The sequence below is a fragment of the Balaenoptera physalus genome (assembly GCF_965194825.1).
Source record: "Balaenoptera physalus genome assembly, chromosome: 16".
Taxonomy (NCBI): Eukaryota; Metazoa; Chordata; class Mammalia; order Artiodactyla; family Balaenopteridae; genus Balaenoptera; species Balaenoptera physalus.
The window spans coordinates 31,444,222-31,472,010 of NC_138898.1; the positions used below are offsets into that span (position 1 = coordinate 31,444,222).

The 27,789-nt window shown below is 40.6% G+C and overlaps 1 long non-coding RNA gene across 1 annotated transcript in view; it reads right to left on the bottom strand.

Annotated features, from left to right (window-relative positions):
- Positions 1–566: 566 nt before the first annotated feature.
- The window catches only part of LOC309646009, a 102,673-nt gene continuing 75,450 nt past the window's right edge, over positions 567–27,789 (bottom strand). Inside the window, exon 3 of the long non-coding RNA XR_014255165.1 lies at positions 567–27,684. This is a non-coding gene — a long non-coding RNA (uncharacterized lncRNA). The remainder of the gene's footprint in view (positions 27,685–27,789) is intronic.

The following is a 27,789-nucleotide window of genomic DNA, read 5'->3' on the forward strand; positions in this document are numbered from 1 at the left end:
AAACATGGAGGGGTCAGGCCTTACAAAAAGAGTGAAACTCTTTGGGCTGATGGAAAATTAGATAACACAGGTGCCCTGTGAGGACATATGTTTTGGGGGCAGGTAGTTTGGGGTGGAAGGCATTCGGTGAGTTCTCCCATACTATCCAAAAGTTTTCATTGCATTTCTTGACATACCAAATCTGGGAGGTTAGGAGGTCTTAAAACAGGGTCTTTAATCCGGAAACACATAAAACTTGAATTCTGAATGTGAACGTGAGAGTTGGAAGGAAGCTTAGAGAACAACAGTGAGACCCCTCCTCTTTTATAGGGTGCTTTAGGCCAAGGGGGATGGGGTGATAAAATTACTTGGTAAAGATACTGGAAATATTAGCAATACATATATATATATATATATATATATATATATACACACACACATACATATATACATATATATATGTATATATATATACATATACACGCACACTATATATATATTATATATAGTATATATAACATATATTATATAGTACATATAACAATATTATAGTATATGTAACAATATTGCACAGCCAGTATTAACAATATCACACAGCCAATATTATAAATCTGATCTTGTGAGAATACGACCAGCATTTATTGAATGCCACATATATGTAGGCACTGCTGTGCTTATTTGTATCATCTCACTAATTCCTACGACAACCCTGTAGGGGATGCTATAGGTGCCCAGGCCACAGGACCAGTAGCTGCAGGCATTGGCTATTGGCCCTTCTCTGGGAGACTGACATTGGCTGATGGGAGCTGCCTTGTAGAAGAAGCCTGGGAGAGTATGGCCACACCTGTGGGCATTATTTAGTTAATGACTTACTGATTTGGGGTATAAGAGCTCAGCCTCCTTGCCTCTGGGAGGGAAAAATTTGTGGTGTTATTCATGCTCCCAAGTTCCACATGGGATCAAGACGAGGCCAGATTCCAGATGAAAACACACCCTTGCTCAGCTGTTTCCTCTGCCCTGCATCCTTCATTCCCTTTCAGCTGAGGGCTCCTACCCCCACCCAATAACCCATGTACATCTGAATCCCTGTCTCAGGTTCTGCTTCTGGGAGACCTGACCCAAGATAAATCCTACATAGTATTAGCCTGAAGTCACACAGCTTGTGTACAATATAGTCAGAAACTGGACGTCAGATATTCTAATCTCCAAGTTTACTGCTCTTGCCAATTCAACCTCCCACCTTCTCTTCATTTCCAGGTATGCGGTCTTGTGGGGGCTAAGTAATATTTGTAGTATTTTTTGCTCCTAAGCACACCATATGGGAAAGATTAAATGTCCATATTCCTAGCAGGATCCTGGGTTCCTGCTAATCCTCCCTACCTTTCTGGTGACTCACAGGATCCTGAGCAGTGACTGAGGCCCAACTGGGTGAGATTGCTCCCTGCAGAATTGCTAAGTAGGCCCTGTGGCTGTAGGGTTCCAGGAGGCTGGCAGAGCTGAGGACCACTAGAGATCAAGTTTGCCGGGCATGTGGGTTGGGGTCTGGCCTGTTGATATCTACTCCCCCATCTGGTGTCTATCCTGCTATCTGAGGTGTGAACACAGCAGAGTCACCCTGTTTCTGAGTTCACAGCCTCTTAAGGTCTCAAAATGCTGGGCTGAGTGCTTCACATGCTTTTAACCTGTTTAATCCTTATACCATTTCACAGATGAGGAAACTGGGGTTCAGAGAACGAAGTTGCCTTTGTCAAGGTTGCCCAGCAGGCAAGTGGCTCAGCAGAGACTCAAGTATAGAGGACTCTGTGTAAAGTGTATATGCTATCCTCGGCAGTTCTCCTAATCACTTCTGTGAGAGCCCTTTGTCCCAGGTGGTCCTTTCTGGAGGGCCTAGGACGTGTACTCTACTGCCGTCACTCTGGAGGACTGGCTGACCAGGGCAAGCCTCTGAATATCCAGAGAGGCGATTAGGCTGCATCTTCCCCAGACATGCCCCTGGGAAGTGCTGCCCTCACACTTAGGCAGTTGGTACGTCTGACCTTATCCCGTGCTTCAGAGCAGAGCTTCTCAAACTATCTGCACTGAAAGACCAGATTAAAAATTTTCCAATCTGTTGTGGACCAATGTTTTTGTAAAATACAATAAAATTACTAGAAAACTGAAAAGTAAAAAGCAAAAAAAAACAAAAAACAAAAAAAATGCAAAACAAAGCCCAAATATTTTATTATTATTATTATTAGACTCAAAAGGCATAAAATTAGGTGGTCAAATTGCTATTGAGTTCCTAAATGCTTATTCAGTTTCTGTGCTAACGTTGTCATGAGCCCATGAGAAACAGCTCTTGGGCTGGCACTGCTTTGTGGACCACATTGTGAGCAGTCCTGCTTTAGAGGACCTTCTCATCCCTCCCCTGCACTGTGCCAAGGAGACTTTCCCACCAGGACTTCATGACATCTGTCACCTCCTCCATCCCGAGGCCAAACTCAGGGTGAGCAGGACCTAGAGTCCCCTGTTTAAATGGCCTTATCCTGCTTCTAGGCTCTATGTGGGCATCTTCTCTGGATCTGTCCCCCAAGGTTAGTCCATGCCATTGATGAGTATCCCCAAAAAATGGGTCATGGACAGAGCTTGGACTTGAAGGCTCATCCATCCACACGTGTGCATGTGGGACCCTGCATGGTATAGGGTAGAGCCATGGGTGTTGTTAGAAGGAGGTGGGCTGCAAGTTTGGAACCTCCCTTGTACTCTTATCTCACTACTGCACAAATGTTAGAGGCAGAACTGCCTTTGGGCTTATGGTGTTTCCTGCCAGATTGTGACTGACGGAGAGCACAGCAGTGGAGACTGAGAACCTAGACTCCTGCAGCTGTTGCTGCTCACTGACAGCAGCTCTCCATGCCCTGGCAATCTACTCTTTGTGGCTGAGTCCATGGACAGCCGGCACTTCTAGCCAGTCATGCTACCCCAGCTCTCTGGGAGCCTTGTTCACCCTCTCATGTAGCACTTGGTTAAGACCCTTTGGTACTCCTTCCTGATCACTGTCCATTTTCTATCTCAGGGACTGATGCAGCAGTAGTCTGAGGCTCCTGGAAGGCCTGACAACTTCTCCCACATCGCTCTACCTCTGGAACAGGCCTGGGCCACACACATAATTTTGCCTGTGGAAGTTCTTCCATCACCCTGACTCTGGTTCTAAACTAAAACAGTACCCACAGCATCCCAGGATCTGACTTATTTGGGAGGTGTCTGCTTCCTCCATGTGGCAGATGCTCTCCTAGGGCAAGGACCACAGGGTTCACCATGACATGACCCAAGGGAATTGCCAAAGGCTTGGGCCACTACTTTCTCTATTGGTAATTCCGGCTGTGTTTTCAAGCTTAGGTATGCTTGAAGTTGGCCTTCTGGAGCACGCGTGGGTGCACACACACACACACACACACAACATGTACATTCATAGTTGTGTCTGTACTACCCCCATTGTCCACTTGGCTCTGATGGGGCTTAACAGATGGAAACCCAAAGGTCCCCAGATGCTGACTTGCCGGCTGAGAGTCTGAACTGCTGCCATAACTTCCAGGATCTATTTGCTGGCTTTCTTGGTAATAACATGAGCTAAGTTCATTTCTTAAGCTGTAAGTCATGTCAGACATCTTGGCCTTTCAGAGATAGTGATGGCTGAGTGAGTACCAGGGCATGGCTTGCTTCTCTACCCTCAAGGCCATGCTGGTAACCTGTGACATCTTTGAGAATGGGGACTAGGAACTACAGGAGACCTCCAAAGTTGCAGCCTCTGAGCCTCACCATGGTCTCTACATGTTCTTGCTAGCTTGAGAAAGTGCAGTGCATTAGGGCAGCCCCTGGACGAGCCAGCAAGGGAGATCTGGAAAACTCCATCTTTGGCTGCCTGAGGCAGCAATGAAGACCAGAACCAAGACTTTTCTCACATTCTTTGGGAAGGATCGAATTGATAACAGATGTGAAAGTGCTTTGCAAACTGTAAAGTGCTAAGTATTGTAAAAGGGAATGTTCATTTTTAAGACCACAATGGTAGATTTGCTGTCTTCTCAGCAAGTAGCAGTTGTACCTCTTTCAGGGCCCTTCATAGGACCACATTGGCCAGGAGTGTCTCCTGGGCAGTCAGCAAGATGCTGGGTGCCCACCCTTAGGCTTGGCTGTGTGTGGTCTGCAAGGAAAACAAGAGCCATGGGGACATTCTCCAGGGAGCTTCCCTGCAACAAAAGAGTAGGTAAAGCCTTCCTGAATAGCTGCAGGCAGGGTAGTAGATGCCAGTGGTCAGATGGGGAAGAAATGACCTCCTCTTTGGCTACTGTGCCTCCCACAGATCCTTGCAGCAGCTCAGCACTTAGAGAACCAACTGTGATTGAGCTCAGACAGGAGTGGCTATGGGATATGATTATGGTTATGATTCAAGATGGCAATCAAACTCACAAGATGCAACCATCTTATGTTTACTATGGTTACTTAGTATGGCTGTTAATTTTATATATTGACTTGGCTGGGCCATGGTGCCCAGATATTTGGTCAAACATTCTGAATGGTTTTGTGAAGGTATTTTTGATGAGATTAACATTTAAATCAGTGGACTTTGAGTAAATCACATTGCCTTCTATACTGTGGGTGGGCCTAGTCCAATTTCTTGAAGGCCCTGATAGAACAAAGACTGACCTCCACTGAGCAAGAAGAAATTCTGCCAGCAGACTGCCTTTGGACTCTAACTGCAACTCTTCCCTTAGTCTCCAGCCTGTCGTCCTCCCCCATCAGATTTTGGACTCCCCATTCCGTTGTAATCACATAAACCAGTTCCTTAAAATAAAACTCTCTCCATACCTATACAAACATCCTGTTGATTCTATTTCTTTGGAGAACACTGACACTTAGCTTTATAGAAAGGCAGAGGAAATTAGATACAGGGTACCCAATATCTCCTTACTGGGAGGGCCAACCACACAGCTTCTTTGGTCTTTTCAACCATGTGGGGTATCTACGGCTGCTGAAGTGGGGAGCCAAGGTGCTTGCAGGTCATCGTGACGCAGAGACCACAGCTTTTGCTTCCCATCAGCTTTTTATACTGTGTGAGTCAGGTAGGCCCAAGGCTTGCAATCCAACTTGCAATGTTTCATATTTTTTCTGTAGTTCCAAGGAAACAAGGAAGTGGGAAGAGAGAGGCTGAGGTCATTCCCAGACAAGCCTACGTCGGCCCAGATCTGATGTTGACCCTTATGCACGTGAATGCAATTCTTGTTGCTAATATTTCTTGCTTTCTTGAGCCTCTACTCATTATAATTCACAGGTGAAGGTGGAACCCAAAGGAAGACAAAGGAGTCAGGCTTCAGCTTTTGATACTCAATATGAGCTCTCAAAAAAGCCCTTTTGGAACGGGAATTGTGGAGGCAAGGATTTGTGCCTGCCAGAGCTGGGCTATGTTGAGATATAAAAGGGCTTTCTAATTTCCCCAAATCTTCCATTATACACTGAGAAGGGTCCATAGTGTACCACTTGAAGTCATGGTGTAGGGAGGCACAGGTTATATGTCAAATGGTGGGGGTGGAGTGGGCAGGAACCCTTTCTGGGATCCAGGAAAGGAGCTATGGGTAGGGGGATGGGAACTGAAGACCTGCTCCCTGACCTCCCTCTAGGTCAAAATCCAGGGAGTGGGGGATGGGTGTGGCCGATGAGACAGGTTTGGAAATTCTAGACCAGAGGGGAGATCCCTGCTATCCACCTGTAGAGGAGTTGGAGCCTTCCTTGGAGAGTGGCTTGCACCACCAGGAAGAGGTCTTAATGGAATAGAAATAGTGGTGAGGCTTGGTTATGCTGAGAAACCCTGAGATTTCCCTGCCTACCCCTGCTGTAGCCTCCCATGGGCCCTGTAGGGCTTGGAGGAGAACCAAGAACATGCCTGTGGTCCCTAGAGAGTGGCAGGGAAGGGACTGAAAGGCAGAATGCCAGCCAAGTGGTCACATGATAGCAGGCAGGAGGACATCCTGACATCATCTCTGACAGAAGCTGAGGAATGGGCAGTTCAGGGTCTGGGATGAGTGAATGGTCGAGCCTCCTCCAAGGGCCCATAGCCCCCACAACAATTAGGGTGGCTGCTTGGAGTATCAGCCTCAACTTTAAGGCCCAGTTCAGCCTGGGAGGGACTGAGATTGGGTTTGGTAACAGTGTCCCATTCACTGGTCTGGTATCTCTTATTTACATCTGGGTTGACCTTTCACCATGGTACTAATTTCATATAAGCCCCTTGTATCAGTACCAATTCCCCATGATGGCTGAGTTGGAGAGCACCCTAGTAGCCCATGAGTTTTTTTCCTCAGCAAAAATTAAGTTAATGAGAAAACAACCCTGGCCATTCATCTCCATGATGCCGTCTCTAGAGTAAGGGGCCACAGCGCTGTCATGGAGTGGCATCAACGTTGCTCTTGTTTTCCTCCCTGATTAAAATAATAAATTCTTTCCTCTCTGCCTTAGAGTTGGGAAGTGGGGAGCCCTGAAGCAGTGGTAGACAAATCACCTTCAAAGTCCTCAAAGACTCCATTCTGAAGAAGAGAAATTAAACGGTCTTGGCATCATGACAAATTAATAAGAGAACTCCATCTGCTCACCTCAGTGAGGGCCCCTCAATGTCCAAATCTATGTTGTCTACTCTGGAGCAGGGTGAAAGGGGGCTCCAGATCTCCTGGGCCTTTTCCTAGCTTTGAATTCTTCCATGGCTGTGGTCGTGGGGGTGGCGCTTGTGTCAAGGTGCCTACCTCTGTGGGAGCTTCCTGTGCCAATCTCTTCCCCAGGCAGGCTAACCAGACCAGGAAGTGAGGGACTGGAGAGAAAGAGGAGACCTCAGGGCCCAATGTTGAACACCTGGAGTGGACCTCCAGTGGCTCTGGTCACACACTGAGGGGTAAGCAGGGAGGATCTGGAAGCTTGTTGGGGAGAGGATTGGGGGTGCAGGATGACTATGTTCTAAACCAAACCTTCCTTTGGGCTGCGCTGCCCCAGAGAGAGGCCAGAGACAAGGATCAAGGTGTGAATAATTTATTTGGGAGGTGAAGGAAACTTCACTAGAAAGGGAAAGGAAGACAGCCAATGAAGAATGTGCCATGAAGTCAGTTCCCATGTGGGAAACTGGGGCTCAGTCTCAGTGGAGGACTCTGAGACACAGTGTAGGGCATGTACCTCAGAGTTTTCCCACCTTAGTGGTAAGGTAGCTGGGGTATTTACCCACCACTCTTGTCCATCACAGACATAGTACTGCTGCTGAGGTAATGAATTTTCAGGCACTTCATGCTTGTCCTCTGTGTGGGCTGAGTGGACTCCCATAGTCAGAAAAGCCCATAGTCAATGAGAAGCAGGTGTTCATAAGGATCAGGCTTCTGTGTGGAGAGGTGAGTGTGGAGGAGAAATGAGCAAGTGCTGACAAATCTCTGCTCCACCATCCAACTAATTCTTCAGCTGGTTGTCTCTTTCTGTGTCTTGCTCCCCCATTCTCTCAGTCTCTCTGTGTCTGGAACTTGCTCCCCTTAGAGACCTTCCTCCTTTCCCACTCCTGGTCACCAAATACCTCCTTTGGGTTGGCCCTTTGTTGAGTTTCATCCACCAGCTCCCTAGGTCCCTCCTCTCCTGTAACCACAGAGTCTAGACCCAAGAAGTCTGAAACTCAGACATCTAGTCTTCATTATGAACAGGCTCTTCCCTACCCAGGCTTATTTAGACTGCTCTTATTCATTCCATGGCTTCCTCCTTTTTTAGGACAACACTTACTTCTCTTATTCTGGCACCTTCATTTTAACCCAAATTTCCCTCTTCAGATTTATGTTTCAGATCTCTTTTATGTCCCATTCCAAATGATATGCCCTGAGCACTAACTCTATGGTTAGTGGCCTCTGTGTTCTGCTACATGCTGTTCTCACTAGGGATACTTTTCCTTCCTTCTCTATTTAAGCAATACTATATCCTTCAGAGACCTATTGCGATGGAATCAGAAATCACATGAGCCCAAACAGAGCACTCAGGTTCAGTTCCATATGAGAGGGAGGGAGAGGGAGGAAGAGAGAGAGAGAACCAAACACAAATGAGCACTTCTCTGAAATGCACAGATTTCCCAGAGGCCTGCTAGTCTGCCTCACCTGGTTGGACACACCAAGATAACAGGGAGCCTAAGCTAGATGAGAAGACAAACTTTTCATTAGAAAGAGTCATTCTGGTCACTGCCCTGTAAGCAAAAGTAAGATTGGAAATTAGAGGGATGAAAAATAGCAGGCAGTTGTTAGAAGTGAGCAACAACTCCAATTTGATTCTGAATCAGAACCTGGATTATTAATGCTACTAAACACAATGTGCACTTAAAAATGGTAAGATTTATGTTATGTGTATTTTTACCACAAGTAAGAGATGCAAAAAAAGAAAAGAAAGAAAATATCTATGAATTGAATAAACCCCAACAATCTAGAGTAAAATAATTGTTGAGGATTTGGAGAGTGGGTGGTTGAAGTGGAAAACTGGGTGATATTGATAAATATTCTTCACAGTTTTTTCAAGACCCAGGGTTCTGGCACAGATCTATAACCTGAATCAGAGAGAAGGCAATTTCTGGAAGAGAGAAATAAGCACCTGAACAATTTTTATAAACACCCTTTCTGGCACCAGGCTGGTGTGCGTGCTGCTGATGTATTTTTGTTAGCACATGAACAGTCTAAAAGGAAGCATGCTGGGTATGAAGGTCAGCCTTATCCTGAATCCCACCAAACAGGAGAGGAGGAAAAAGAATTCTTGCTTCCTACCAAATCTTGCCACAAAGGAGTGATCAGTTTGGTTGAATGAGAAAGCTTAGAGAAGGTACAAACATTGTAGAGTTCCCTGTGTTATACAGTAGGTACTCATTAGTTACATATTTTATACATAGTAGTGTATATATGTCAATCCCAATCTCTCAATTCATCCCACGCCCCCCTTTCCCCTGGGTATCCATAAGTTTGTTCTCTACATCTGTGTCTCTATTTCTGCTTTGAAAATAAGTTCATCTGTACCATTTTTCTAGATTCCACATATAAGCAATATTATATGATATTTGTTTTTCCCTTTCTAACTTACTTCACTCTGTATGACAGTCTCTAGTTCTATCCACATCTCTGGAAATGGCACTATTTCATTCCTTTTTATGGCTGAGTAATATTCCATTGTATGTAAGTACCACCACTTCTGTATCCATTCCTCTGCTGATGGACATTTAGGCTGCTTCCATGTCCTGGTTATTTGTAAATAGTGCTGCAATGAATATTGGGTTGTATGTATCTTTTTGAATTCTGGCTTTCTCTGGGTAAACACCCAGGAGTGGGATTGCTGGGTCACATGGTAGTTCTATTTTTAGTGTTTTGAGGAACCTCCATACTGGTCTCCATAGTGGCTGTATCAATCTACATTCCCACCAACAGCGCAGGAGGGTTCCCTTTTCTCCACATCCCCTCCAGTATTTACTGTTTGTAGATTTTTTGATGATGGCCATTCTGACCAGTGTGAGGTGATACCTCATTGTAGTTTTGATCTGCGTTTCTCTAATAGTTAGTGTTGTTGAACATCTTTTCATGTGTTTGTTGGCCATCTGTATGTCTTCTTTGGAGAAATGTCTATTTAGGTCTTCCACCCATTTTTTGATTAGGTTGTTTGTTTTTTTGATATTGAGCTGCATGAGCTGTTTGTATATTTTGGAGATTAATCACTTGTTGGTTGCTTCATTTGTAAATATTTTCTACCATTCTGTGGGTTGTCTTTTTGTTTTCTTTATGGTTTCCTTTGCTATGCAAAAGCTTTCAAGTTTAATTAGTCCCCATTAGTTTATTTTTTGTTTTTATTTTCATTACTCTAGGAGGTGGGTCAAAAACGATCTTGCTGTGATTTATGTCAAAGAGTGTTCTGCCTATGTTTTCCTCTAAGCGCACAATCCCTTCTTAAATGTGAGAACAATTGTCACATTCCTACCAGTCCTCAAGGGTTCTGGGGGGGAACCATGTGAGAACCTGGTTCTTTGATTGTGGTAGTGACAGTAAATAGCCACGTTCTTTAAAGCCAGCTTAAAAGGATATGTTAATCAATAAAATGGCAAAATGAGCTAAAGTAAAAAAAAAAAAAGGATAAGAAAAGTGGTTAAAAATGGCACTCTTAATATTTAAAAAAAGGAAATTTTAGGATAAATTAGGCATAATAAGAATAAATGTTAGTCAGTTGCTTGGCAGTGACAGCTGTGGTCACCAGGAAAGGTATGTGATCACCGTGGCAGTGTGTGTGCCCCTCATATATCATTTCTGGGAAGATACTGAGAGAAGAAGAAGGCAATATATTCTTAAGCCTCAGTGCTACCATTGAACCACTTCTTGAATAGCCAGTAAATTGAACTGTTCAGAGGAAAGTAAATGAGAGAGTTTAAAAAAATTTTTTAGACTCCTTCTTGTGAGAGCACCGGAATCACAACTAACTGCTGAACAATCATTGACAGGAAGACACTGGAATTCACCAAAAATTATACGCCACATCCAAAGACAAAGGAGAAGCCACAATGAGATGGTAGGAGGGGCGCAATCACAATAAAATCAAATCCCATAACTGCTGGGTGGGTGACTCACAAACTGGAGAACACTTATACCACAGAAGTCCACCCACTGGAGTGAAGGTTCTGAGCCCCACGTCAGGCTTCCCAACCTGGGGGTCCGGCAACAGGAGGAGGAATTCCTAGAGAATCAGACGTTGAAGTCTAGCGGGATTTGATTGCAGGACTTCGACAGGACTGGGGGAAACAGAGACTCCACTCTTGGAGGGCACACACAAAGTAGTGTGGGCATCAGGACCCAGGGGAAGGAGCAGTGACCCCATAGGAGAATGAACCAGACCTACCTGCTAGTGTTGGAGGGTCTCCTGCAGAGGCGGAGGGTGGCTGTGTCTCACTGTGAAGACAAGGACACTGGCAGCAGAAGTTCTGGGAAGTACTCCTTGGTGTGAGCCCTCCCAGAGTCCTCCATTAGTCCACCAAAGAGCCGGGTAAGCTCCAGTGTTGGGTCGCCTCAAACAACCAACAAGGAGGGAACCCAACCCCATGCATCAGCAGACAAGCACATTAAAGTTTTACTGAGCTCTGCCCACCAGAGCAACAGCCAGCTCTATCCACCACAAGTCCCTCCCATCAGGAAACTTACACAAGACTCGTAGATAACCTCAACCACCAGAGGGCAGACAGCAGAAGCAAAAAGAGCTATAATACTACAGCCTGTGGAACAAAAACCACATTCACAGAAAGATAGACAAGATGAAAAGGCAGAGGGCTATGTACCAGATGAAAGAACAAGATAAAACCCAAGAAAAACAACTAAATGAAGTGGAGATAGGCAACCTTCCAGAAAAAGAATTCAGAATAATGATAGTGAAGATGATCCAGGACCTCGGAAAAAGAATGGAGACAAAGATCAAGAAGATGCAAGAAATGTTTAACAAAGATCTAGAAGAATTAAAGAACAAACAAACAGAGATGAACAATACAATAACTGAAATGAAAACTACAGTAGAAGGAATCAATAGCAGAATAACTGAAGCAGAAGAACAGATAAGTGAATTCGATGACAGAATGCTGGAATTCACTGCTGGAGAACAGAATAAAGACAAAAGAATGAAAAGAAATGAAGACAGCCTAAGAGACCTCTGGGACAACATTAAATGCAACAACATTCACATTATAGGAGTCCCAGAAGGAGAAGAGAGAGAGAAAGGACCTGAGAAAATATTTAAAGAGATTATAGTCAAAAACTTCCCTAACATGGGAAAGGAAATACCCACTCAAGTCCAGGAAGCGCAGAGAGTCCCATACAGGATAAACCCAAGGAGAAACATGCCAAGACACATAGTAATCAAATTGGCAAAAATTAAAGAAAAGAAAAATTATTGAAAGCAACAAGGGAGAAAAGACAAATAACACACAAGGGAACTCCCATAAGGTTAACAGCTGATTTCTCAGCAGAAACTCTACAAGCCAGAAGGGAGTGGCATGACATATTTAAAATGATGAAAGGGAAGTACCTACAACGAAGATTACTCTACCCGGCAAGAATCTCATTCAGATTTGATGGAGAAATCAAAAGCTTTACAGACAAGCAAAAGTTAAGAGACTTCAGCACCACCAAAGCAGCTATACAACAAATGCTAATGGAACTTCTCTAAGTGGGAAACACAGAGAAGAAAAGGACCTACAAAAACAAACCAAAAACAATTCAGAAAATGGTAATAGGAACATACATATCAATAATTACCTTAAACGTGAATGGATTAAATGCTCCAAGCAAAAGACACAGGCTTGCTGAATGGATACAAAAAGAAGACCCATATATATGCTGTCTATAAGAGACCCACTTCAGACCTAGAGACACTACAGACTGAAAGTGAGGGGATGGAAAAAGATATTCCCTGCAAATAGAAAACAAAAGAAAGCTGGAGTAGCAATACTCATATCAGACAAAATAGACTTTAAAATAAAGAATGTTACAGAGACAAGGAAGGACAGTACATAATGATCAAAGGATCAATCCAAGAAGAAGATATAAGAATTATAAATATATATGCACCCAACATAGGAGCACCTCAATACATAAGGCAACTGCTAACAGCTGTAAAAGAGGAACTTGACAGAAACACAGTAATAGTGGGGGACTTTAACACCTGGCTTACACCAGTGGGCAGATCATCCAAACAGAAAATTAATAAGGAAACACAAGCTTAAATGACACAATAGGCCAGATAGATTTAATTGCTATTCACAGGACATTCCATCCAAAAACAGCAGATTACACTTACTTCTCAAGTGCACACAGAACATTCTCCTGGATAGATCACATCTTGGGTCACAAATAAAGCCTCAGTAAATTTAAGAAAATTGAAATCATATCAAGCATTTTTTTCTGACAACAATGCTATGAGAGTAGAAATCAATTACAGGGAAAAAAACGTAAAAAACACAAACACATGGAGGCTAAACAATACATTACTACATAACCAAGAGATCACTGAAGAAATCAAAGAGGAAATCAAAAAATACCTAGAAACAAATGACAATGAAAGCACAATGATCCAAAACCTATGGGATGCAGCAAAGCAGTTCAAAGAGGGAAGTTTATAGCAATACCAGCCTACCTCAAGAAACAAAAATATCAAATAAACAATCTAACCTTACACCTAAAGGAACTAGAGAAAGAAGAGCAAACAAAACCCGAAGTTAGCAGAAGGAAAGAAATCATAAAGTTCAGATCAGAAATAAAAGAAATAGAAACAAAGAATACAAGAGCAAAGATAAATAAAACTAAAAGCTGGTTCTTTGTGAAGATAAAGAAAATTGATAAACCATTAGCCAGACTCATCAAGAAAACGAGAGAGAGGACTCAATAAAATTAGAAATGAAAAAGGAGAAGTTACAACAGACACTGCAGAAATACAAAGCATCCTGAGACTACTACAAGCTACTCTATGCCAATAAAATGGACAACCTCTAAGAAACGGAAAAATTCTTAGAAAAGTATAACTTTCCAAGACTAAACCAGGAAGAAGTAGAAAATATGAACAGACCAATCACAAGTAATGAAATTGAAACTGTAATTAAAAATCTTCCAGCAAACAAAAGTCCAGGACCAGATGGCTTCACCGGTGAATTCTATCATACATTTAGAGAAGAGCTAACACCCATCCTTCTCAAACTCTTCCAAGAAATTGCAGATGAAAGAACACTCCCAAACTCATTCTATGAGACCACCATCACCCTGGTACCAAAAGCAGACAAAGATACTACAAAAAAAGAAAATTACAGGCCAATATCACTGATGAATATAGATGCAAAAATCCTCAACAAACTACTAACAAACAGAATCCAACAACACATTAAAAGGATCACACACCATGATCAAGTGGGGTTTATCCCAGGTATGCAAGGATTCTTCAATATAAGCAAGTCAATCAATGTGATACACCATATTAACAAATTGAAGAATAAAAACCATATGATCATCTCAATAGATGCAGAAAAAGCTTTTGACAAAATTCAGCACCCATTTACAATAAAAACTCTCCAGAAAGTTGGCATAGAGGGAACCTACCTCAACATAATAAAGGCCATATATGATAAACCCACAGCAAACATCATTCTCAATGGTGAAAAACTGAAAGCATTTCCACTAAGATCAGGAACAAGAGAAGAATGTCCACTATCACCACTATTATTCAACATAGTTTTGGAAGTCCTAACCACAGCAATCAAAGAAGAAAAAGAAATAAAAGGAATACAAATTGGAAAAGAGGAAGTAAAACTGTTACTGTTTGAAGATGACATGATACTATACATAGAGAATCCTAAGATGCCACCAGAAAACTACTAGAGCTAATCAATGACTTTGGTAAAGTTTCAGGATACAAAATTAATGCACAGAAATCTCTTGCATTCCTATACACTAATGATGAAAAATCTGAAAAAGAAATTAAGGAAACACTCCTATTTACCATTGCCACAAAAAGAATAAAATACCTAGGAATAAACCTACCTAGGGAGACAAAAGACCTGAATGCAGAAAACTATAAGACACTGATGAAAGAAATTAAAGGTGATACAAATAGATGGAGAGATATACCATGTTCTTGGATTGGAAGAATCAATATTGTGAAAATGACTATACTACACAAAGCAATCTACGGATTCAATGCAATCCCTATCTAGTTACCAATGGCATTTTAAACAGAACTGGAACAAAAAATCTTAAAATTTGTATGGAGACAAAAAAGACCCCGAATAGCCAAAGCAGTTTTGAGGGAAAAAAATGGAGCTGGAAGAATCAGACTCCCTGACTTCAGACTATACTACAAAGCTACAGTAATCAAGACAATATGGTCCTGGCACAAAAACAGAAATATAGGTCAATGGAACAGCATGGAAATTCTAGAGATAAACCCACATACCTGTGGTCAACTAATCTATGACAAAGGAGGCAAGGATATACAATGGAGAAAAGACAGTCTCTTCAATAAGTGGTGCTGGGAAAACTGGACAGCTACATGTAAAAGAATAAAATTAGAACACTCCCGAACACCATGCACCAAAATAAACTCAAAATGGATTAGAAACCTAAATGTAAGACCGGACACTATAAAACTCTTAGAGGAAAACATAGGAAGAACACTCTTTGACAAAAATCACAGCAAGATCTTTTTTGATCCACCTCCTAGAGTAATGGAAATAAAACCAAAAATAAACAAATGGGACCTAATGAAACTTAAAAGCTTTTGCACAGCAAAGGAAACCATAAACAAGATGAAAAGACAACCCTCAGAATGGGAGAAAATATTTGCAGACGAATCAATGGACAAAGGATTAATCTCCAAAATATATAAACAGCACATGCAGCTCAATATTTAAAAAACAAACAACCCAATCCAAAAATGGGCAGAGGACCTAAATAGACATTTCTCCAAAGAAGACATACAGATGGCCAAGAAGCAGATGAAAGCTGCTCAACATCACTAATTTTTAGAGAAATGCAAATCAAAACTACAATGAGGTATCTCCTGACACCAATTAGAATGGGAATCATCAGAAAATCTACAAACAACAAATGCTGTAGAGGGTGTGGACAAAAGGGAACCCTCTTGCACTGTTGGTGGGAATGTAAATTGACACAGCCACTATGGAGAACATATGGAGGTTCCTTAAAAAACTAAAAATAGAATTACCATATGACCAAGCAATCCCACTTCTGGGCATATACCCTGAGAAAACCATAAGTCAAAAGACACATGCACCCCAATGTTCACTGCAGCACTATTTACAATAGCCAGGTTATGGAAGCAACCTAAATGCTCATCGACAGATGAATGGATAAAGAAGATGTGGTACATATATACAATGGAATATCATTCAGCCACAGAAAGGAAGGAAATTTGGTCATTTGTAGAGACGTGAATGTATCTAGAGACTGTCATACAGAGTGAAGTAAGTCAGAAAGAGAAAAACAAATATTGCATATTAACACATATATGTGGAACCTAGGAAAATGGTACAGATGAACTCGTTTGCAGGGCAGAAATTGAGAGACAGATATAGAGAACAAACATATGGACACCAAGAGGGGAAAGCTGTGGTGGGAGATGGTGGTGGTGGGATGAATTGGGAGATAGGGTTTGACATATATACACTAATATGTATAAAATGGAAAAACAGTAAGAACCTGCTGTATAAGAAAATAAATAAAATAAAATTCAAAAATTCCAAAAAAAAGTTTTTTTAATTAAACAAGTAATAGATGGAACAGTGTTTCCTGACAAGATGGTGAAGTAGAAGAACTTGAGCTCACCTCCTCTCACAAAAACACCAAAATCACAATTAACTGCTGAACAACCCCATTGACCAAAAAGGACTGGAACCTATCAAAAAAGATATTGTACTTCCAAAGACAAAAAAGAAGACACAATGAGACAGTAGGAGGGGCACATTCGAGATACCATCAAATCCAATTCTTGCCAGGTGGGCGACCCACAAACTTGAAAATAATTATATTGTAGAGGTTCTCCCACAGGAGTGAGAATTCTGAGCCCCATGTCATGGTCCCTAGCTGGGGGTCTGGCATCAAAAGGAGGAGCCCCCAGAGCATTTGGATTTGAAGGCCAGTGGGGCTTGATCACAGGAACTCCACAGGACTGGGGGAAAGAGAAACGCCACTCCTGGATGGTGCAAGCAAAGAGTCAGGTGTGCCAGGAACCAGGGGAAATAGCAGTGACCTCATAGGAACCTGGGCCAGACCTACCTGCTGATCTTGGAGGGTCTCCTGGGAGACAGGGTTGACTGTGGCTCACTGCAGGGATAAGGACATGTGGTGACAGAGGAACTGGGGAGTACTCATTGGTGTGAGTTATCCTGGATGCCTCCATTTTGATGCCAAGGCCCGGCCCCAACCAACAGCCCTTAGGCTCCAGTGCTGGGACACTTCAAGCCAAACAACAGACAGGGCAGGAACACAGTCCCACCCATCAGCAGACAGGCTTCCAAAAGTCTTCCTGAGCCCACACCTGCCTCTAAACACACCCCATGACATGGCCCTGCCCACCAGAGGGAAAAAACCCAGCTCCACCCATCAGTGGGTAGGCACCAGTCACTTCCACCAGGAAGACTGCACAAGCCTCTTAGACCAGCCTCATCCACCAGGGGGCGTACAACAGAAGCAAGAGGAACTACCCTGCAGCCTATGGGACCACAAACACAGAAAGTTAGACAAAATGAGATGGCAGAGGAATATGTTCCAGACGAAGGAACAAGATAAAACTCCAAAAGAACAACTAAGTGAAGTGGAGATAGGAAATCTACCTGAAAAAGAATTCAGAGTAATGATAGTAAAGATGATCCTGGAAAAAGAAGGAAAGCACAGACCAAGAAGATACAAGAAATTTAAAAAGAGCTAGAACATTTAAAGAAAAAACAAACAGAGCTGAACAATACAATAACTGCAATGAAAAATACACTAGGAGGAATCAATAGCAGACTAAATGAGGCAGAAGAACGGATAAGTGAGCTGGAAGACAGAATGGTGGAAATCACTGCCACAGAACAGAATAAAGAAAAAAGAATGGAAAGAAATGAGGACAGTTTAAGAGACCTCTGGGACAACATTAAATGCACCAATATTCAGATTATAGCAGTCCTGGAAGGAGAAGAGAGAGAGAAAGGCCTGAGAAAATATTTGAAGAGATAATAGCTGAAAACTTCCCAAACATGGGAAAGGAAACAGTCACCCAAGTCCAGGAAGCACAGAGTCTCATACAGGATAAACCCAAGGAGGGAAACACCAAGATACATATTAATCAAATTGATAAAATTAAAGACAAAGAGAAAATATTAAAAACAACAAGGAAAAAGCAACAAATAACATACAAGGGAACCCTCATACAGTTATCAGCTGATTTTTCAGCAGAAACTGCAGGTCAGGAAGGAGTGGCCTGATATATTTCAAGTGAAGAAAGGGAAAAACTTACAACCAAGAATAATCTACCCAGCAAAGCTCCTATTCAGATTCAGTGGAGAAATCAAAAGCTTTACAGACAAGCAAAAGCTAAGAGAATTCAGCACCACCAAACCAGCTTTATAACAAATGGTACTTCTCTAGGCAGAAAAGAAAAGGCCACAACTAGGAACAAGAAAATTATGAATGGGAAAGCACACTGTTAAAGGCAAACATACAGTAAAGGTAGGAAATCATCCACACAAAAGATTATCAAAACCAGCAATCATGAGAAGAGGAGAGTACAAATGCAGAATATCAGAAATGCATTTGAAATTGAGACCAGCAACTTAAAACAATTATAGATATAGACATCTCTATATCTATATCTGTCTATACAATCTTGTATATATATATAGATTGCTATGTCAAAACCTCATGGTAACTGCAAACCAAAAATCTACAATAGATATACACACAAAAGAGAAATAAAATCCAAACACAACAGTAAAGTTAGTAACCAAATCACAGGAGAAGAGAACAAAAGAGGAAGGGAAGAAAAATGACCTACAAAAACAAACCCAAAACAATCAACAAAATGGCAATAAGAACATACATATCGGTAATTACCTTAAATGTAAATGGATTAAATGCTCCAACCAAAACACATAGACTGCCTGAATGGCAGAACAAGACCCATATATATGCAGTCTACAAAAGACCCACTTCAGATCTAGGGATACATACAGACCCATTTCATGTGTAGGGACACATACAGCAAGTGAGGGGATGAAAAAAGGTATTCCATGCAAATGGAAATCAAAAGAAAGCTGGAGTAGCAATACTCTGAGAAAATAGACTTTAAAATAAAGACTGGTACAAGAGACAAAGAAGGACACTACATAATGATCAAGAGATCAATCCAAGAAGAAGATATAACAATTGTAAATATATATACACCCAACAGAGGAATACCCCAATATATAAGGAGAACAGCCATAAAGGAGAAATCAATAGTAACATAATAATAGTGGGAAACTTTAACACCCCACTTACATCAATGGACAGAACATCTAGACAGAAAATCAATAAGTAAATGCAGGCCTTAAATGACACATTAATCCAGATGGACCTAATTGAAATGTATAGAGCATTCCATCTGAAAAAGGCAGAATACACATTCTTTTCAAATGCATATGGAACAGTCTCCAGGATAGATCACATGCTGGGCTATAAAGCAAGGCTCAATAAATTAAAGAATATTGACATCATGTCAAGCATCTTTTCCAACCACAATGTTCTGAGATTAGAAATCAACTACAAGAAAAAATTGTAGAAAACAAAAACACGTGGTACTAAACAACCAATGGGTCACTGAAAAAATTAAACAGGAAACCAAAGAATACCTAGAGAAAAATGAAAAGGAAAACACAATGATCCAAAACCTATGGGATGCAGCAAAATCAGCTCTAAGAGGGAAGTTTATAGCAATACAATCTTACCTCAGGAAACAAGAAAAATCCCCAGTAAACAACCTAACCTTATGCCTAAAGCAACTAGAGAAAGAAGAACAAACAAAATCTAAAGTTAGCAGAAGGAAAGAAATCATAAAGATCAGAGAGAAATAAATGAAATAGAGACTTAAAAAACAATAAAAAAGATCAATAAAACAAAAAGCTAGTTCTTTGAAGAGATAAACAAAATTGATAAACCTTTAGCCAGACTCATCAACAAAAAAGGGAGAGGGATCAAATCAATAAAATTAGAAATGAAAAAGGAGACGTTACAATTGACACCACAAAGATGCAAAGGATCATAAGAGACTACTACAAGCAACTATATGCCAATAAAATGGACAACCCAGAAGAAATGGACAAATTCTTAGAAAGGTACAATCTCCCAAAACTGAACCAGGAAGAAAGAGAAAATATGAACAGAACAATAACAAGTAATGAAATTGAAGTTGTGATTTAAAAAACCCCACAAAAATAGTCCAGTTCCAGAGTGCTTCAATGGAGAATTCTATCAAACATTTAGAGAAGAGTTAACACCTATCCTATTGAAACTATTCTAAAAAATTGCAGAGGAAAGAACACTTCCAAACTCACTCTATGAGGCCACCATCACCCTGATACCAAAACCAGACAAAGATACCACACACACACACACAAATTACAGGCCAATAACATGGATAAACATAGATGCCAAAATACTCAACAAAATACTAGCAAACTGAATCCCACAATACATTAAAAGAATCATACACCATGATCAAGTAGGATTTATCCCAGGGATGCAAGAATTTTTCAATATCTGAAAATCAATCAGTGTGATACACCACATTAACAAATTGAAGATTAAAAACCATATGGCCATCTCAATAGATTCAGAAAAATCTTTTGACAAAATTCAACACCCATTTATGATAAAAACTCTCCAGAAAGTGGGCATAGAGGGAACCTACCTCAACATAATAAAGGCCATATATATGACAAACCCACAGCTAACATCATACTCAATGGTGAAAAGGTGAAAACATTTCCTGCAAGATCAGGAGCAAGATAAGCATGTCCACTCTTGCCACTTTTATTCAACATAGTTTTGGAAGTCCTAGTCATGGCAATCAGAGAAGAAAAAGAAATAAAAAGGAATCCAAATTGGAAAAGAAGAAGTAGAACTGTCACTGTTTGCAGATGACATGAATCTATGCATTAAAAATCCTAAAGATGCTACCAGACACTACTAGAGCTCATCAATGAATTCTGTAAAGTAGCAGAATACAAAATTAATGCACAGAAATCTCTTGCATTTCTATACACTAATAAGGAAAGATCAGGAAGAGAAATTAAGGAAACAATCACATTTACCATCTCACCAAAAGAATAAAATACCTAGGAATAAATCTACCTAAGGATGCAAAAGACCTGTACTCAGATAACTATAAGATACTGATGAAAGAAATCAAAGATGATGAAAACAGATGGAGAGATATACCATGTTCTTTTATTGGAAGAATCAATATTGTCAAAATGACTATACCACCCAAAGTTATCTACAGATTCAATGCAATCCCTATCAATTTACCAATAGCTTTTTTCACAGAATCAGAACAAAAAACTTTACAATTTTTAAGGAAACACAAAAGACTCCAAATAACCAAAGCAATCTTGAGAAAGAAAAACTGACCTGGAGAAATCAGGCTCCCTGACTTCAGACAATACTACAAAGCTACAGTAATCAAAACAGTATTGTACTGGCACAAAAACAGAAATATAGATCAATGGAACAGCATGGAAGTTCTAGAGATAAACCCATGCACCTATGGTCACCTAATCTATGACCAAGGAGGCAAGAATATACAATGGAGAAAAGACAGTCTCTTCAATAAGTGGTGCTAGGAAAACTCTACACATAAAAGAATGAAATTAGAACACTCCATAACACCATATACAAAAATAAACTCAAAGTGGATTAAAGACCTAAATGTAAGGCCAGACACTATAAAACTCTTAAAGGAAAACATAGGCAGAAAACTCTCTGACATTAATTGCCACAAGATCTTTGATCCACCTCTTAGAGTAATGAAAATAAAAACAAAAATAAATAAATAGGACCTAATTAAATTAAAAGCTTTTGCACAGCAAAGGAAACCATAAACAAAACGAAAGGACAACACAGAGAATGGGAGAAAATATTTGCAAATTAAGCAACCAACAATGCATTAATCTCCAAAATATACAAACAGTTCATGCTGCTCAATAACAAAAAAACAATCCAATCAAAAAATGGGTGGAAGACCTAAATAGACATTTCTCCAAAGAAGACATACGGATAGCCAACAAACACATGAAAAGATTTCCATGTCACTAATTATTAGAGAAATGCAAATCAAAACTACAATGAGGTGTCACTTCACACCAGTCAGAATAGCCATCATCAAAAATCTACAAAAAATAAATGCTGGAGAGGGTGTGGAGAAAAGGGAATCCTCCTATACTTTTGGTGGGAATGTAAATTGGTACAGCCACTATGGAGAACAGTATGAAGTTTCCTTTAAAAACTAAAAATAGAGCTACCATATGATCCAGCAATCCCACTCCTGGGCATATATTTGGAGAAAACCATACTTTGAAAAGATACGTACACCCCAGTGTTCATTGCAGCACTATTTACAACAGCCAGGACATGGAAGCAACCTAAATGTCCAACATGGATGGATCTAGAGATTATCATACTAAGTGAAGTAAGTCAGACAGAGAAAGACAAATACCATATGAAATCACTTAAATGTAGAATCTAAAAACATGATACAAACAAACTTATTTACAAAACAGAAACAGACTCAAAGACTTAGAAAACAAACTTATGGTTACCAAAGGGAAAAGGTGGAAGGTGGGTGGAGGGATAAATTAGGAGGTTGTGTTTAACATATACACACTACTATATATAAAATAGGCAATCAAGAAGGACCTACCACTGTATAGCACAGGGAACTCTACTCAATACCCTGTGTAACCTATATGGGAAAAGAATGTGAAAAAGAATATATATATGTATATGTATATGTATAACTAAATCACCTTTCTGTACACTTGGAAGTAACACAACATTGTAAATCAACTATACTCCAATATAAAATACAAATTAAAAAGATAAAAAGATAAATGTTTATAATTAAAAATTAAGCTAAGATATTCTTAGGCTGAGTATATGATATAGCCAATGTTTGACCTTATGGGACCTACAACAATAGCAACTTCATATGACTCAAAAATAACAACATACTTAAAAACTAGATTTAATGATAAAGTAAACTAAGATTAAAGGTTAAGAATCAGCCTCAGGGAGACACCTCTCTGTTTAGGACAAGAACAGTGTTTTGGGCTGGGTGCCCACTTGTCTATTCATTTAAGCTGGGTCTTGCTGAGGCCTGGGATCTGGGGTTACAGGGATCCCAGGGAAGAAGGCTCTTGGCACTCACCTTCTTATGCTTGGCTATATGGCCTGAGATACTGCCAGGACCCTTAACTTCTCTCAGAGAACATCACTAGGTGACATTTTAGGTAGCAAGTTGTTTAGCTTGACCCACTCTCAAGATTCTTATTAGAGACTTGGATGAGGGTACTGCTGGCAGGCTGTCAAATTTGCAGATTAAATTTAATTTAGTAAATTCCTCCCCTGTGCCAAGACCTGTAGAGCATACTGGAGATGACAGTAAACAGGTGATCAGAGAGTTGCATATTTAATGTTGGTGAGCTTAGGGCCCTGGAATGGGGTCAGGGAGTGCTGCAGGTTGAGGTCCCCAGAAGCAGACTCTAAGGTGAAGTTTAGCATATGGGATCTACTGGAGATCTGGGGATCAAACTCTGTGGAAGGCAAGGAAGCAGGATCATGCAGTGGGGGAAGTTGGGCTGCAAAGCAGTCTCAGCAAAGGCCTCAGCTGACCCTCCATGGAGTTTTGAAGCTGGGATGGCCTTTCAAAATTGTCTCATGTTTCAGGGAGCGTTCTGAGCCTTTACATTTTCCAAGTGACCAGTCATTGGATGTGGACTGTCCTCTTGGGCAAGGTAGCTGTCTCCAGCCAAGGATAGTTTCCAGGGAGAGATGACAGCTCAAGACAATCAGCCAGAAGCACTCTCAGCAGCTGGGACAATATGTTCTACTGGGGAATCTGGTGTTGCATCACAGTGTCCACTACATGTACAGGTAGTATCTTAGTCTGCTTGGCCTGCTATAATGAAATACTACAGACTGGGAAGCTTATAAACAACAGAAATTTATTTCTTACAGTTCTTGAATCTGGAAGTCTAAGATCAGGGTGCCAACATGGTAATGGCCCTCTTATTGGTTGCAGACTGCCAAGTTCTGCAATGGTGGAAGGGGGTGAGGCATCTTTTTGGTGCCTCTTTTATAAGAGCCCTAATCCTGTTCATGAGGGCTCCATTCTCAGGACCTAATCACCTCCCAGAGGCCCCACCTCTAATACCGTTACCTTGGCATTAGGATTTTAACACACGAATTTTAGAGGGATGCAAACATTCAAACCCTAGCAGGTAGTGATGAAAAATATGGCTGGATAGGGTCATTCTGTACAAGATCCTAAATGTGAAGTGAATCAATAAGTGGTTAGTTGATTGGATCATCCTTACTGATCATCAGTGAGGCACTTTTAAAATTAACTCATCTTTGACTGCCCAGAGAGACATGACGTATTTGTAGTGAAATGAGCAAAGTCTTGACTTTGGCAGATGCTCAATGCATCACTCTCCCATCTGGGGCCCCCACACTGAGAGTGGCCTGAAGAGTGGACAAGGCTGAGGCAAAGTCTGGAAACCAGGCAGATCTTTACCATGGCTGAGGAGTCAATGGCTACTTGGTGTAGAGAGGAAGAGAGAGGGGAGGCATGGAAACTGTCTTAAAATGGATCTAGAGAAAAAGGCAGAACCAACCTCAATGAAGGGAAAATGTCATGTTAGTATCAGGCAATAGTTTCTAAGGTAAGAATTACTAGACAAGGGAGGGGGGTGGTGAACTTTTCTTCCCTGGCAATGGCTTAAGAGAGGTTACATGATCAGGAGGAAACTTTAAAAATTAAATCAGGAGACATTGCTAGGTTAAACTTACCTTGACCTTACCTTATAGTTGGAGGCTAAGATATGATAAAGGAATGATAAAGAAGATATTTTTACAGATTTTCTGGAAACTATAAGACAGAAGAAGAAACCAGAATGGGATTGGGAGAGCGTCTGCAGAAGATAGTCACAGGAATCAAAAGGGGAAGGGTTTGAGATATGGATAAAAGGGAATGAACTGATCCCATATGTCCAAGATATTTTTGGGCACATGACCTGCTGTTGTATATAAGCACATGGTGAACCTACGATGTGTTTCCTGAAAGTCTAAAAATTTACCCATGGACGGAAACTCTAGGGAGCAATTTTTAACCTTACTTGTTCAGTGGAGCCAATTAACAGTCTAGTGAAGCCTATGGACTTTTTTCAGTATGTTTTTACATGCACGAAACAAAATACTTAGATTATGAAAACTGTTATCAAAATATTAGAAAAACAAATCTGTGATATATTGATAGTATGACACATTAAAGAACCAGATCTAGCAGTGGATCTAATAACTACTTCATTTTCAAAGTAGTGTTAAACACAGATTATTACCTCTAAAGATGTTACAAAAGATATCTACAAGCATCAATTAATAAGAAAAAAAATGTGATTTCTATTGGTGACAAAGACACAGGTATTGCTAGTACTACTGTGGTTTGTTGCTTACATTCATAATTGAAGGAAGTGCTAAATGTTAGTTAACTAAATATTTAGTTAAACATTAGTTAACATTTTCCCCATGCAAACTCAAGGATCCCCTAAATTCTATACACATTCAGTCTAAGGACCCCAGGTTAAGGAAGACTAGTAAGAAGAAGAAGACTAGTAAGGATCCCTTGAGTGACCACAGTAGGGAGTACACAGTAGGGAGTAGCTGGGGGCTGGGAACCACTAATTGGATCAGATGTTAAATGACTCATGTTATAGATTGGGGTCTGGTGAGAGTCTATGATATTCCCTACCCTCCATAACTGCTCTGGCATTCAATGCACTTTCTTTTTAATCTGACATGAAACCATCATCCCAGAGAGGATGAAGGTAGTAAATAAAATTTCTTGACTTAAAATTTTCCCTGCCATTTACTACTATTATTGACCTGGAGAACCGTTCTACTAGGAGAGTTTCCCAAGGAGAAGAGTTAAAGTCTTTGAGCAAGGATGGAGTTAGGACTGAGTTCTGGAACACTGTAGGCTTGAGAGAGGGTGTGAACCTAAGGTGCATTCTCCACCGCATTTACCCAGCATGTGTTGTTCATTCAGAAACAAAGGCATGTTTTCCAGACTTAGGGAGCCGAGTTAAGTTCTGGGGATTTCATACCCCACTTTCCTTTCTTGTGACAGTTTACAATGTTTATGAGGGAAGAACTGATATCAGAAAATGGCCCAAATTTACATTTAATATTTTTCACACCTAGTGTGATAGAGTGAATCCTTACTCTCAATATCTGTTTTTATACATTTATACAGTACCTGTTTTATACATTCACCCCCTTGCTAAAGCTTTATGGTAGCCAGAGTTACCTCCTGACCCCTTGATTTTGAGCATGATATTGTGACTTGCTGTGGCCAATGGGATGTTAGCAGGCAGGACACAGGCAGAGGCTTGAAATGTGCCTTTGTAGTTGGAGTTGTCATCTGTGCTCCTGCCTTTGCCATGAGAAGAACATTCCCTGGGTAACCACTAGACAAGGAAGATATGGAGACACATAGAGCAGATCTAGACCTGGCCTGTAGCTTGGAACCATGCCCAGCTGAGCCTGGCTTAGATAAGTCAACATGCAGATGTGTATGAGAATCAATGCTTATTGTTATATGCTACAGAATTTGGGAGATTGTTTTTTATTGCAGCTTGATTCTAGATTGGGCTGACTAATACACCTAGAAATATATTTTCAAGGCTTTATAATTTAAAATAAACTCATATTATAATTTATCTACTGCTTAAAATTCTGTATATGAAGTTTACTGTAAAAAAAGAGATGCCTAATAGTTTATTTAAGTCCAAAATTTATTTTTTCTAGATTCTGGCAGTTAACCACTCAGGATATTTCTGTACATTGAACACGCATAAGGTGATATAACTTAGAGGTAAATAGTAGTATGGTGGTGAGGTTAAGTAGAGAAGACTAGTAGATATTAAATTCAACAAATATTTGTAGAATTCCTATGATATGCAAGGTACTTTTCTAGGTACTAGAAATACACATATAAAAATCCCTGCCTCTGTGGAGTTTTCCTTCCTTCTAGGTTGTTCTATAGCTACAGGGGTCATTTCATTCCATAGCAGAATAATATTCTCAGTATCAAACCATGGATTATGGGAATGAAATGGACACAAAGAATAAGGAAATATCATACCCACTGAGATTTTACTATGTAGAAGGGACCATTTACCATGAAGGCAAAAACTAAGAAATGGATGCAAGCCTGGGAAATAAGTAGCAATGAGTTTCAATCAAAATGGGGGAAGAATTTCTTCTGAGAAGTGGGAAACCTAAAAATATAAAAATAAAATCAAATCAGGGAGAGGACGTAGGTTTTTATTTCTTCTGGGATTTGACCTCAAGGACAAGAAGAGGAAAAGGAATAGACTCTAAATTGTTATTAATATTTATGGCCTCTTCCTCCTAGGTAGGACTGACTTTCTAAGTAAATCAGAGACTCTCTTCTGTGCTAACCATACATACATCCTCAAATGTCCTCTGCTTCTGGATCTTTTTGCTTGAAGAGTTGTCGAGCTTTCCTAAGCAACCTGAGGGATCTATCTAAACTATCCTCTTGACTGAGCAGTGCTGGTGCTGATTCTGGCCTTTTGCCACTCTCTTGCAGAAGTGAAAAAGCCAGATAATCCACTGGATATAGGTCTGGTTGACATGGTCACACATCTGAATATATGGAAGATTCTGGAAACAACAATGGCTTAAACAAGGTAAAAATTTATTTCTCACTCACATAAATTTTGGGGCAGGCTGTCCACAGTTGGTATGGCGCTCCACGCTATCAGGGACTCTGGCTTCTTTTACTGTTGCTGCTGTACTTGTGGCCTTGACCTCTAGTCCAAGATAGCAGCATCTACATTCCAGGTAGCAAGATAAAGAAGAGGACAAAGAAGAAGAGCAAAAGGTATATTACAGCTGCTTTTAAGGAAGAGACAGTACTTTCACTTACAGTCCTTTG